This window comes from Adiantum capillus-veneris, chromosome 14 (genome assembly GCF_014529385.1).
Source record: "Adiantum capillus-veneris isolate H3 chromosome 14, ASM1452938v2, whole genome shotgun sequence".
NCBI lineage: Eukaryota > Viridiplantae > Streptophyta > Polypodiopsida > Polypodiales > Pteridaceae > Adiantum > Adiantum capillus-veneris.
The window spans coordinates 138732495-138747188 of NC_140944.1; positions in this window are offsets into that span (position 1 = coordinate 138732495).

Sequence of the window (14694 nt, forward strand, 5' to 3'; positions counted from 1 at the left end):
GATTCAACCACTTCTTTAGAGCATTATTCATGAGACCTAGAAAGGATTTGTTAAGGAGCGCAGTATCCTTGACATCACCTTTTACCTTTTGGGAGGCTCGCGTCTTCAAGGCAAGGATCTTGTGATACTCCTTGATCTTCAGAAGGCTTATGACAGAGTTGACTGGGACTTCCTGGAGGGAACTCTGAGTAGGATGGTATTTTTAGATGCTTGGATCAGCGGAGTGACAACTCTCTACAGATGTGCGCACAACTAGGTGCTCTTGATAGGGGGAAAATGGGAACTCTTCATGCTCACGCGCTCGGTTAGACATGGTTGTCCTCTTTCCCATTTCCCCTTTCTCTTCTATGCTGAGGCAATGAGCAGATTTCTGACTTCACAAGAGGGGGGTTTGCGTGGTCTAGAGCTTCCTATTAGGGGATACGAGTTGCTAGATGCTGAGATTGCTAACGAGTTAGGCTTGTACTTGGAGGGCCATGAGGCCAATCTTTATAGGTGTGAGCAAGCTCTTGAGGTGTTTTGTTGTGCATTAGGGGCACTCATCAACTAGAGGAAGTCTGTGGCTTTCTAGGTTGGCAATGCTCCTACACATGATTGTTCATCGGAAGAGGGCAAGGCTTCAGGTTGATCCCCCTAGGGACTTTTGTACGTTATTTGGGCTATCAGGTTGGCTTGGATTTGTCTTTAAAGTAGCCAACTATCCCTCTCCTTCTCTTCATTAAGAGAAAACTACTTCATAGGAGTTCGACATGGCTCTCTCTGGCTGGAAGAGTTGTATGGGCCAACTAGGTACTTTGGGCTACTATGTGCTACATTACATTTTGATGGATCTTTTCGAGTTCTTGCATCAACACATTGGAGAGGCTGATCATGAATTTGTGGTCAGGGCGTGACACCTAGTTAGCTTGGACCAAAGTGCCCTTGTAGGACATCACCTTACCATGTTCTCAGTGGGTGTCACGATAGAGCAGGGCCCTCCTTGGGAAGCTTGTGGTGGTCATAGGACTTCTTCCAGGGGAGGACCCTTGGAAGGAGCTATTGCAACATCGGATCCGTGCTGGAGCCCCTCATATGGGTGGCCCTTGGAGCCTATCCATCACATGGATTTTTACAAAGATGCACCGTGCTAGCGTTGGTGCAGCCAAAGTTTGTCGATGTTGGAAGACGTGTTGTACAGTGTTATAAATACTACTAGGTGTAGGGAAAAGGGCTAAAGCAGGTACAAGGATCCTGGGCAAATGAGTGATAGTGGTTGATAGAGAGGGAGACGGAGAGAGATAGAGAGGGAAGTAGATAGATAGAGAGAGAGAGAGAGAGAGAGAGAGAGAGAGAGAGAGAGAGAGAGAGAGAGAGAGAGAGAGAGAGAGAGATGAGGGTTTTTAGGCCAAATGGGCTAAATGGGGTAGCAAGTAAAGTATGTTCAAAGTGCATGTTCTATGCTTGGAAATGAAGAGCTTGAAGTGCTAAATGAGCAGGGCCAAATGGCTCATCAAACGGAGCTAGAATGAGGGAGATATTGCCAGTTGAAGGTTTTTCAGGGGCTGGTTTTGAGGGAGTCAAGGCGCCTTGGTCAGTGAGCCATCTGGTGTTTTATGGAGCTCGACAAGGTTTGCGGGGCTAGTTCTCAGCATGAGGAGTTAGAAGAAGGTGATTGCTCGTCAATTGGATGCTTGGACAGAGAGTTATGGCTCGTTGAAATTGGGCGGCAATTACAAGCGGTGTGATGCTAGGAGATTTTCCCCCATTTTCGGGCGCTCGATTTGAGGTAATGCAAATAGTCAAAGTGTGGAAAGAGCAGATGAATTTGATGTCTAGTATGCAAGGTTTCAGATGGGTCTTGACAGCTTGAGCACGAGGTTTATGAGCACGAAACACTAGGGCTCTAAAGTTAGGGGGAATTTTTTTTCTCTTGAAATGGATTTTTTTGAAGGTTTCTAGGTGGCCTTAAGGGCTTGAGAGCCCGAAGCAACAGGAGACTTTCACGTGTTGCAGGTGTTATCCCACATGCGCCATCCAAATGTTATCCCACGTGTTGCAGGTGTTATCCCACATGCGCCATCCAAATGCAGGAAGCTATGATATATATAGCACATGCATGCCCCTCCATAAACAACGAGTTGGAGAGCTTTTGTGGAGCTTGGTGGCTATGGCGGTTGGGTTTCCTTGCTCGCCTGTGGGTGGTGCGTGGCATCTTGGCGGCTTTGCTGGGTAGATGACGACACTGGTGGTCGCACACACAATTACTGATGTGGCGGCTAGTTTGGGTGGCATTCCCGCATCCATACGGGCCCAAACCTTTTATTGAAGATAACTGGTCTCCCATGGGATGTCACGGAGCCGTGACAACCAAAATGGGCCTCAGAGATGCTTCACATGCGAGTGAGAGCTGGAAGCTTGCCGAGGTGGCACCACTGTATCAAATGTGCTAAGATGGTGCCATGTATATGTAAAGTATGAAAAATGCCTAAAGGGAGCTCCTAGTGAGCTGCACGGCCAAGTGAAACCCCCTTTTTTATTTTTGTTTTTTGAAGTGGAGGCTCCATATAAGAGTCAATTTTCCAAAGTGTAAGGGGATTTTTGGAAGCGGTTGCTTTTTGGAGAGCTAAGACCTGGGAGCCTTTTGAGTGTGGAGAAGAAGTGGTGCAAGAGGAGTGTGCTATTGTAACAAGTTTTTGAATGCAAATCTCACCATTGCCCCCCTTTTTTGTGTCAATTCCCCGCTCCCCTTTCTCATCTCTGTTGTGTCTTTCTCAGTGTTGCCGATGTCGGTTTATACAAAGTGAGTGAGTGAGAGAGAGAGGTTGTTGCGTGGTTGTGGTGTGGAACAAGGGTTGTGTGGGTGTGGAATGTGTTAGAGCTTTCAAGAAGTGTTTGTGTGTGTTGGTGTATCAAAACACGCGTGTGTAGATTTTGAAGGCGAATCCTAGTGGATTGGGGTGCTGTGTATATCTTGGTCAATGGGGAGGCATTGTGTTTGTGTTTTGGGTGTGTTCCCCTTTCCCCCTTCTCATATTTTGGTGCCCCTACAAAGGAGCAAAATGATTGCTCTCCGATGTTGAGTTCGTGATCAAAGATGTCGTAGAGTTCGAGTCCAATTTTCAATGGTGATGAAGATGAGGACGAATGGCTGGCATATTTCGAGCTGTTTATGCTATCATTGCAAATGTGGAGTGATGAAGAGAAGGTGCAGACGGTGCTATTGGTATTGCGAGGTAAAGCAAAGGCATGGTCGATGGTACAAAAGTTGTAGATAAGAAGGATTGGGTTGGTTTTAGGGAGCAGTTTCTATGTAGGTTTCACAAAGTGGTGTCGACTGCTGAAGCAGATGCGAGGATCAAAGGGCTCCGACAAGATGTAAGTGGAGATTTCAATGCTTTTGTTAAGTTTGAAGCTTGTTGGAGCGATTTGGTGGCTGTCACCCAAGTGATCAATGCAGATTGTTTCAAGCTGGAGAAGTTTCTAGCTCACATGCATCCTTGTGTTTGAGAGAAGGTTGATTATGAAGAGTGGAGAAGCTATGCCAAGGCTATTAGAGTTGCTAGGGTGAAGACCAAGAAAGTGAAGAGAAAGATGGAGTTAGGTTTGTTAAAGCCTACATATTATGTGCCTGTTGCGGGAGCATGATGTTCTATGGACCAATTGAGGATGGTCCCAAATGTGTGAAGTGTGGAGCCTACTAGGGTAAAGCCTTTGATTGATTATATTCCTTGGGAGTTGCCTATTTGTGAGATGCCTATGCCAAATATGGAGGAGCTCGTCAATGAAGATGAGCCTTTTGTTGAAGAAGACATGTGTGTGGAGGAAGTAGCCAATGCCAACTGCCCAGTGTAGCTTGAAGCCTGTTCTTGTGGAGTGTTTGCATGAAAGGATAATAAATTGTAGATAACTTGTATGTGCTGAAGGCTTGGAGTTGGATGAAGAAAGTGGGTAGATCCAAGAGGATGGTCAAGTTTTTGTGGAGTAGATAGCGGATAAGGATGTAGGTATTGAGTCCACCTATGGAGAAGATGATGAGAGGATAAGCTTGAGCCTTTGGGAAACATGTAAAGAGGATAGCCTCGATGATGAATCCACATTCTATGGCAAGGAGACAAAATCCAAAGAGCTGGTACTGGTAAAGGTAAAGTTACCTTGTTATATGCCCATAAAGATGTGGTGTTTTCCACTATGAATGAAGAGCAAGTAAGAGTGTCAGAGATTGGGAATGAAGACATGCAGGTGAGGGTGCTATGCGGAACCATGTTGATGAGATGCTTGTCAAGTTAGCTGTAAAAGTGCTTAGGTTGTACAACAGATATGAAGGTTTTCCAAAGAGGAGAGAGCTGCTGTGGCTATTGAAGGAGAACAGGTTGAAGGAATGGGCCGACAAGAGGGGTTGGTGGGGCAGTGTGGCTCTATTTGCTTGGATGGTCGAGGATGCTACATGTATGGAAAGGGAGGAGGAGCTAGTGCAGATAGGAGAGCCTTTGGTAAAAGAACATGTGATTTTGGTGGTGGAAAGTAAGGAAGAACAGGCTATGGGTGTGACAAGGCCGTCAAGAGAGGTATGTGCCTTGTGGTTGAAGGGTATGCTTATAAATGGAGCACTGCATTGGGTCATCAGCCAGTTGGAGGAGTCCGTGAAGGAGACCTCCACTCTACATGGTTGGGAGGGAGGTTCATATATGTTCAATGTGAATGATGGTATGTTTGATGAGATGCCTGGGCAGAGAGTTATGGCCTGTTGAAGTTGGGCGACAGTTTAAGGCAATGTGATGCCATGAGATTATTCTGCTAAAGTTTAGGCATCTCAAGTGAACTGCCCAAGGTGATCCCATGTTTTAGTTTGGCTTTTAGGTATTTATTTTCCTTATTTGTCAAAGTCTTGGGTAGGGAAATTTACTGGGATTGCTATATAAGAAACCCCTTGCCTCCATTGTATACACATTCAGTTATTCATTGCCAAGGTTGATTGGTTCAAGAGTACCCACAGAGCTCATTTGGGGGATTATGGCAGTGTACAGATCAGTAGTAGGGCATGTACGCACCTCAGAGGGAATATGTACACAGGTTTGCTCCACTATTGGGGTGAAGCAGGGATGCCCGCTCTCTCCTACTCTATTTGGTATGTATGTGGATGAGGTTTCTGACTACATTGAGAGAGATGGTGATAGAGGTGCACCGCTGGCAGGGACATGGATTTTGCTATTGTTATATGCTAATGATATTGTGTTGATCTCCGACTCTCCGGAGGGGATACAACGTCACTTGGATGCTTTGCATAGGTTTGCCCATGAGAGTGGCTTGTCTGCCAACCTTGGTAAAACCAAGGTCATGGTATTTAATACCACCCCACAGTGGATCAGGAGGTCAGCGCCTGCATTCACATATGGCCATGAGAGAGTGGAATATACAGATGCTTACACTTACCTTGAAGTGGTTTTTAGTGGACCAGCATTTTCTTTGAGGAGACCAGCAGAGACTAGATTGACCAGAGCCCATTCGGCATTGGGGAAACTAGAGAGGATATGTTCACAAGTTCAATTTCAGAAGCCTCGGATGAAGCTCTGGCTCTTTGACACCTTGGTGGCTTCTGTATTGCTCTATGGAGCTGAGATGTGGGGGCCTTCATTGGATCATCATGGGAGAACAGGTCGTCCTGATTGATGGGGGGACATGGAGAAGCCTCATGTCTCTATGATCTCGTGGCTCATTAGAGCCAAGCTGTGATGGAAATGGCCTATGAACTTAGAGAATAACGGAATTAAGAGAATTAGAGTGAGCAACTTTGAGAGCATAAAGGGTGAACTTAATTGGTAGTATCAACTTAATCATAGCACTTAATTAACTAGGCATGAGAAATACTTTTGCAAGAGAGAGAGTTTAGAGAATACGACAACAGTTGAGGACCGTATTTATGTGGAGACGGTCCCCCCTTCAAAAGGCATTTGTATTATAGGTTCTCTCATTAAGAGAGACATGGTACAATACAATCTTTGTGTTCCTTGATACCTCTTTGGCGGTATGAAGATGGAAGCTTCATACACCAAGCTTTTGCTTAATAGCAACAATCAATCTTAGCTTGAAAACAATCAAGAACTTGTGAGCATTATCAATCCCCGTGTTCCCTAAATCATTTGGGTGCATGAAGATGTGAACTTTTATGCATCAACTTGTGTTTAAAGCAACAATTAATCTACCTTGCAATACAATAATCTACTTGCAATAAACCATTAGCTTTCTTGAAATAGGCATAACATAAACTTGTGGAAAGCATTGACTATCCCAAGCCTCAATCCCAAGATCTCAAACACCTTCAAAGGTGGAGAGAGCTAGCAGGGAATGAGGGTAGGGAAGAGGAACAATAAGTATTCCATAGGAGAAAGAAATAGTTCCTCACTTATCATCACTCCTTTTGCTTAGAATACATAATAGCATAGTAATGAAGATGGAGAAGATGGAAAGCTTAAGCATTGAAGCATATCTCTTTGTTGGATTTGCATTCCATAGCCAAGAGTGTTGGTGTAGGCTCTCAATTTCTCAAGGAGCTTGGAGAAGGAGATGGAGCTCTTGCACCTTGCATAGCACACCATGAGAGTGTTTGTGTGTGTGTGTGTGTGTGTGTGTGTGTGTGTGTGTGTGTGTGTGTGGGTGAGTATACCCCCTAAGCAACCCCCTAGCTTGCTTGGTCGACCCCCCCTCCCCCCCCCCCCCCCCCCCCCCCCCCCCCCCCCCTTGTAGCTCATGCTTGAAGCTCATTGGACCCCTCCAGGCTTGGCCAATCACAAGCAGGAGGCATTACAAGCAGCAAGGGTAGCCTTGGGACAAGTGGCCCCCTTTCCCCTTGAGAGAGAGGACTTGATAAATTCAAAATTAATTAATTAAATCTCCTAAATTATCATTGGACCCCTTGGGTGGCCAACCAATAGGCTTAAGGCACACCATGAGGGCAACATGAGGAGGAAGTTGACAAGTGTCCCTTTTGCTTTCTTTGTATCATGCATGCCTTGTGTGAGTGTGTGGGTGTTCTCTCTCATTCCCCCTCATGTAGGGCTCGCCCCCTCCTTGTAGGGATTGAATATTTGACTTTTTGACACCTCAAGTCCCTCATGCATAGGCCCAGTTCCCACCACAAGCTTCGCCTTTAAGCACTTTAAGCTTGGGCTGGGTTCTCACCTCAAGTACAGCCCTAGTATCTCAAGCATGTCAAGCACCTCAAGCATCTAAATCATCAAGCACCTCAATCATCAAGCATATCAAGCAACTTAGTCATCAAGCATGACAAGCAGGACAAGCACCTTGAGCTGGGTCGGGCTCTCGCCTCAAGCTCATCAGCCCTAGCTTACCTAAGGTCAAAGGACTTTTACACACATTATTGGAGGTCTTCAATGAAGCTAACCCTAAGGTCTTATGCTCCATTGGTTAGCCTTGCTCTTTGATAGAAAATCTCTCATTGGGGACCCTTTTCTATTGGCCCTGTGTTGAGATAGATCTATAAGAACATCTCAATATCTTAACCCTTGTTCCCGTTTATTCTCCCACATTAAGTGATCAGTTTAATATGAGAAAATCATTTGGGTTTGTTAGATATTAGTTTTTATGACATTACCTCTCTCTTGAAATCATAGTCGTCCTCGACTATGAGGTAAAGATGGTAAAGTCTCACCCATTAGTCCATTGGTCTTAGCGGGTAGAGGATCCATTTTTACCTTACAACATCATTCCAGAGTGGATGACTAATCCACTTGGTGCTGGAGAGACACTGTCTGCCGCAAGCATGTCTGCTCTTTAGTCCATATCATACTTCCAAAGTAGAGTGACAAGTTCTACTTGGTGTTTGGAAGACGTAGTCACCACAAACATGATCCTAAGTATGCATACTTCTTAAAATTTGTGCAAAAAACATAAAAAGAGAGTCTTATAAGACAAAAACATTGATCATTTAAAATGCATTTCTTTTACATTTGCTTACTCTTCTTTGTCATTGTAAGCATCATTAACAAGGTTCATATTATCATTAAGCTATGTTCTTTGCATGCATTTAGCATCTTTGAAAGGATAATTCTTAACTTAAATAAGATACTGTCAGTAATCTTACAATTTCTTAATACCTTGTGTTCTTGTCGAAGGATGAACCTAGGTTGGAGCTCGTTTGCTTCATCCTCGATCTCTGGTGGGTCTTCATTTATGGCATTTATTGGTGGCTCTCCTTAATAAGGCTCGAATAGGCTCTCATGAAAAATGATATATATGAGCCAGTAGTTGGGCAACTTTAATTGATAAGCCATCTTATATATGGGATTGAAAATTTAGAAGGGGCCATAGTATCTTTGTGCTGACCTAGCATAATACCTTTAATGGCCCGTAGGATTCTTGTGTTGAATTTGCCTTAGATGAGCCTTGGGGAAGTTTAGTAAGACCCAACTTTTTTTCTTTTTCTTTGAAGGATAAGGCTCTTTTGTGCCTAATGGGCAGGAGCCTATTTTGCCTAGCTAATAGATGGATATAGCCTGTTTAATCTTCTAAAAAGATTCGTTTTGATCTTGGCTCTACTCCTTTGCAATGAAGATCTTCCGAGGTACCTTAAGCTACAAGGGACTTTTGGATCTTCCGTCTTTAGCCTCGAAAGGTATTTTCCCCTTCGAAGTATGTTCACGTTATTAGAGACGTATTGTTAGGTTAAGTACTTCTCCCATTTTGAGCATTGATCTACTTCGAATCACAAGCTTTTAGTAGATCAAGGATCATTAGTTTTGTGATTTTCCTTTTGGCCATCCATTGGAATAGTAGGCCGACATAAGAGGGCTACTCTAGTTCTGATAAAGACTCTATCAGAATTAGTGGTGTAAGGTGCATCGGAATGAATGTTTGAACTTTTCTCAAGATGAGTGCTCTAAACTGTGCTCAAGGGTTCCTTTTTCTTATGGAAGGGAGAGCCTTCCGTCCTAGAAGATAGAGAAGAGAATACGACACCAGAGACGTTGTAAAACCCTCCTCCAAAAGCCCCACTCTCGTCGGCGAGAGTAGTCTACTATTGATTGCACAAACTGGTACAAAGTGGATGCATGTGACTGATGCAAGTCTACGCTAGATCGATGACGACGACGGGGATGGCGAGACCGATCTAAGGGCTGAAATCTGATGCTCTTTATCTGTTGTCCAAAAACACTAGTGGCTGAAATCTGCTACTCCTTATCTGTTGTCCAAAAACGCTAATAGGCTGAAATCTACTGCTCTTGAAAATGCAAGAGAAAATGCTGATTTTGATGGTCTTTATGGCTGAAAATCTGCTGATGCTTGGCTAGGCTAAAAACGCTAGACAAAGGGGGAGCGATCTGGGGATTCTGGAAAACGCTAGGGGCTGGGACTGTTTGGCGATGAAGTTATGATGAAAAATGCCAAGGCTAAAATTCTCCAGCGCTAGTTGCTTGCTGATGAAAACGCTAGGGGATGGATGTCTTGCTTGGAGGAGAATCGCCACCAAGGGTTCTTACTGAGAAGTTTAATAAGTGAAAAATGTCAAAAATAGGGAAAAAGGCCTACACAATGTAAAAATGCTAATGATGGGATCTGACTGGAATATGATGGTCATGCTGTGTGCAACCAAGGGATATGCATCTAATCTAAGTGTCTGGACATGCACGGTCTGCGAACAGACTCACAAAAGTGCCATATCACTTCCTATTCTAGACTAACTTGACTGAACTGAACCCTGATCATGCTATAGCTTGTCCACGGACACATGGGTTGGATGTGTCACGTGACAAGTGGTCATGGTAGGATTTCTATCCGACAAAATTAGATGTTGGGCAAGCCATGGTCCCTCTATCATACTTCATCTTTTGGTATACCATACATTTTGAAACATACTCTTATATGTTCTCGTTTCTTGGTAAGCCAATACAAGTATGCTTTTACTCCTAGCAGAGTAATTCGAATTCCTCTTTGCCCCGCATATGGAACGAGCATGCGAAGTGAGGAAGATATAGCCTATTGAGGTATGGAAGATAACCATCCTCTAACATGAGTGGTTCTTTTTTCTTCCATTTGTAAAGGCTATTATCATATCCCTAAAGTCTGGGTCAGAAGCATATTTAACTAACATAAAAGATAGTTCATTGTAAGTTGCTATTGATACCCTATCTACCCTTGGCCATCGTGAAAGTGCATCAGCTACATGATTGTGCTTGCCAGCAATGTGAGCAATGTAAAAATTAAATTGCAAGAAGAAACTTGCCCACCTCATTTGTTTGTCAGATAGCTTGGTTTACATCATGGATGGAGTCCTCATCAAGAAGTACTTCCATGTGTCTATGGCATGTAAAACAGCTCGTAGCTCCTTTTGTATATGTCCAACATTCGCTCATTGGATTTGAGTCTTTGAATCTCGTATGCTATGGTATTCCCTTCTTGAAGCAAAGTTTTGCTCGAAGGCAATCATCTAGGCATTACATTGGACCTCAAATAGCTTTGAGAGATCCTGTAGTGGTAAGCATAAGTTGAGAGTTAAGTTTGTGTTTGAACTTTTCAAAAGTATTTTGCTCTCTTTGTAGTCCATGTATACTTAACGTTCTTTTTTGTTACGTCATGTATTGGACCTGCTATAAGCATGAATTTTTCCTATGAAGCATCTCTAGTATGCACTCATACCTTTAGAGCTTTGCAACTCATGTAGACTCCTTGGATTAGGCCATCTTTTTATTACCTCTACCGTTTGTGGATCCATACAGATACCACCTTTAGAGATAAGGTGACCTAATTATTGAATCTGTTGAAAAATTCACTTTTCTTTTGGTTAAAAGAAAGCCTAATCTCTCTCAAAACTACTAGTTCATGCTATTTCCTTTTGAACTCCTCTTGTGGAGCTTATAAAGCTCAATAAGGAGGCTTATTAGGCAGTGGCTCCATTGCATGGCCATTGTCCCCTCATTGTGGAGATAGCTCACGGGGGTATCATCAATAAAAACATTTTGGAATCCATTTAGGAATTTACTCGTTGAAACATCAAATTCATTTACAGACTTTCTAACAGAAATCATGTATATGAAAATATAAATTTTCATTAACTTGTGAAAATCATGCACACTTACAAGGGATAGGATGCTATCCGACTCATAAACATGTATGTACATATCTCCTAGCATAGGAAAACGAAAGCCTTTTTCTATGAGCATCCTCTTTTGGAGTTTGCAGCATAGAAACTCAAGGCGGCTCGTTGCGTGCATTTCTTTGGGGACAAGCACGATAGACATGCCCTTGCTGTCCACACTGGTAGAATTTTTTATCCTTACGAGAACACTCTAGCTCTGTTGGAGAGAGTCTATTCTTACCTTTGTAGACTCCTTTCTCCTTAGCTTTCTTATCGTTGTTGCTAGAGTTGCCTTTGGAAGAAGTTTGAGCATTATTCCTCCCTCTAGGCTCATTTTGATCCTTCACTTCCATAGGCTTAGAGTTTCTCTTAACCCCTTGTTGGAAATTGACTTGAGAGGCGACCATAGTATGGTGTATGACCACCGTTATGGTACTAGGCCTTTGCGAGTTAATATACTCGGCCATCTCTTCAGAAAGTCCCGCACAGAATTGTTGCTTTTGCTCCCCAAAGTCTACCTTTTTGTAGACAGTGGCTTTGAGAAGTAAATCCCAAAACTTATCTACATACTTCTGGATAGACTCGTAGGGAGAGAGTTTCAAGCTTTGCCATTCTGTGAGGACATTGTCTTTAGTGTTGCTTGCTAGAAAGTGTTTCATGATGGAGGCTCTTAAAGCCCTCCATGTCCTTGGAGATTTTCTTTGGGCTCGTAGGCTAGCCCACCATTGACGAGCGGAGCTCTGGAAATGCATAGATAACCGATGCAGTTTAGAGGACTCCATGAAACCCTCATCACCAAAGACCACATCAAACTGTTGGATGAAGGCCAAGATCTTGTCCATAGCACCAAAGGTGCCATCATAGGTAAGGAAAGTGGTGTTATTTCCTCCCTCCTTGAACTTATTCAGCTTCTTGGACCTTCTCCATACCGGATAGGACTTGCGATGGACTTTCCTCTTGGGCTCTTTGAGAGAAGAGCCGCTACCTTCATTGGAGTATGAGGAAGGTGTTGAAGATGGAGAAGAGGGTGACCTCTTTCTCTCCTTTTCCTTCTTTTGGTACCTCTCTTCCTTTTTGTGATAACCAGGAAGAGGACTTTGTGGCGATCTTTCCCTCTTGGGGGAAGTTGGATATCGTTGAGGCCACCGTCTTCTTGGAGCCATGTCTTCGGAAGTATTGGGAGACTCACTTCTCTCTCCTTCCCTTGGTGAAGGCACTATAGTAGAGACTTCGCCTCTCTTCTTGGATGGAGGTAAGCCCTCTAGTAAACGTTTAAGCACTTCGTATGGGTTATCCCCTTCTCTCACCGTAGAGAGCCATCTCTTGGAAATCTCTCGAAGAGACTTCTCAGTTGCTCTCTCTTTTGGGGGAGTTTAGAGAATCCTATAACTATGAAGTTGTTGGAAAACTTCACCTTGTAGGGCTGGGTTTCCCATAGCTTGTTGCAGCTTAGAAAAAAGACAATTGATAAACATGGGAGCATCATCATTAGCACCTTCATGTGCAAAATCAAAGTTATCAATTGTTCATTCTACTCTCTTGATTATTTTCAGCCATGTTAACAAAATTTATATATGTACTTAGTGTATGCTTTGGCAATTCAAAACCTTAGTTGCCACTCCTCTTAGCCTTTGAAGATCAGCTCTTAAGTATCGACACCCACGGCTCAAAGTGGTTAATTATAGAGAGTAGAGGAGTAGGTCTAACATAGCAAGGTTGCCGAGGGCTAGCTCCTTTCGGACTTCTTATGGCTCAATAATGGTAAAGCCATACGCAACTCTAAAACGACTCCATTATTAAGTCCAAAGCTCCCGAGGTGTGCACCATATCCCACATAGTGCGCTCAACAAAACCGATAATAGATCCCAGTTCCACTTACCCTAATATAATTAACAACATCAACAATTTATAGGCTACTTAAGGACCTCTCTCCTTAAGCAAGAAAAGAGAAACCAAATGCTCTGATACCAATGTAATGAAATGGCCTATGAACTTAGAGAATAGTGGAATTAAGAGAATTAGAGTGAGCAACTTTGAGAGCATAGAGGGTGAACTTTATTGGTAGTATCAACTTAATCATAGCACTTAATTAACTAGGCATGAGCAATACTTTTGCAAGAGAGAGAGTTTAGAGAATATGACAACAGTTGAGGACCGTATTCATGTGGAGCCGGTCCCCCCTCCAAAAGGAATTTGTATTATAGGTTCTCTCATTAAGAGAGACATGGTACAATACAATATTTGTGTTCCTTGAGACCTCTTTGGTGGTATGAAGATGGAAGCTTCATACACCAAGCTTTTGCTTAATAGCAACAATCAATCTTATCTTGAAAACAATCAAGAACTTGTGAGCATTATCAATCCCTGTGTTCCCTAAATCATTTGGGTGCATGAAGATGTGAACTTTTATGCATCAACTTGTGTTTAAAGCAACAATTAATCTACCTTGCAATACAATTAATCTACTTGCATGAAGTAATCAAGGCATAAAGTAAACTTGTGGAAAGCATTGACTATCCCAAGCCTCAATCCCAAGATCTCAAACACCTTCGAAGGTGGAGAGAGCTAGCACGGAATGAGGGTAGGGATGAGGAAGAAGAAGTATTCCATAGGAGAAAGAAATAGTTTCTCACTTATCATCACTCTTTTTGCTTATAATATATAATAGCATAGTAATGAAGATGGAGAAGATGGCAAGTTTAACCATTGAAGCATAGCTCTTGGTTGGATTTGCATTCCATAGCCAAGAGTGTTGGTGTAGGCTCTCAATTTCTCAAGGAGCTTGGAGAAGGAGATGGAGCTCTTGCCCCTTGCATAGCACACCATGAGAGTGTTTGTGAGAGTGTGTGTGGGTGAGTATACCCCTTAAGCAATCCCCTAGATTGCTTGGGTCGACCCCCCCTTGTAGCTCATGCTTGAAGCTCATTGGACCCCTCCAGGCCTAGCCAATCACAAGCAGGAGGCATTACAAGCAGCAAGGGTAGCCTTGGGACAAGTGTCCCCCTTTCCCCTTGAGAGAGAGGACTTGATAAATTCAAAATTAATTCGTTAAATCTCCTAAATTATCATTGGACCCCTTGGGTGGTCAACCAATAGGCTTCAGGCACACCATGAGGGCAACATGAGGAGGAACTTGGCAAGTGTCCCTTTTGCTTTCTTTGTACCATGCATGCCTTGTGTGAGTGTGTGGGTGTTCTCTCTCATCCCCCCTCATGTAGGGCTCACCCCCTCCTTGTAGGGATTGAATATTTGACTTTTTGACACCTCAAGCCCCTCATGTATAGGCCCAGTTCCCACCACAAGCTTGTCCCTTAAGCACTTTAAGCTTGGGCTGGGTTCTCACCTCAAGTACATCCCTAGCATCTCAAGCATGTCAAGCACCTCAAGCATGTCAAGCACACCAAGCATCTCAATCCTCAAGCAGCTTAAGCACCTCAATCATCAAGCACCTCAAGCACCTTAGTCATCTAGCATGACAAGCAAGACAAGCACCTTGAGCTGGGTCGGGTTCCCGCCTCAAGCTCAACCCTAGCTTACCTAAGGTCAAAGGACGTTTACACACATTATTGGAGGTCTTCAATGAAGCTAACCCTAAGGTCTTATGCTCCATTGGTTAGCCTTGCTCT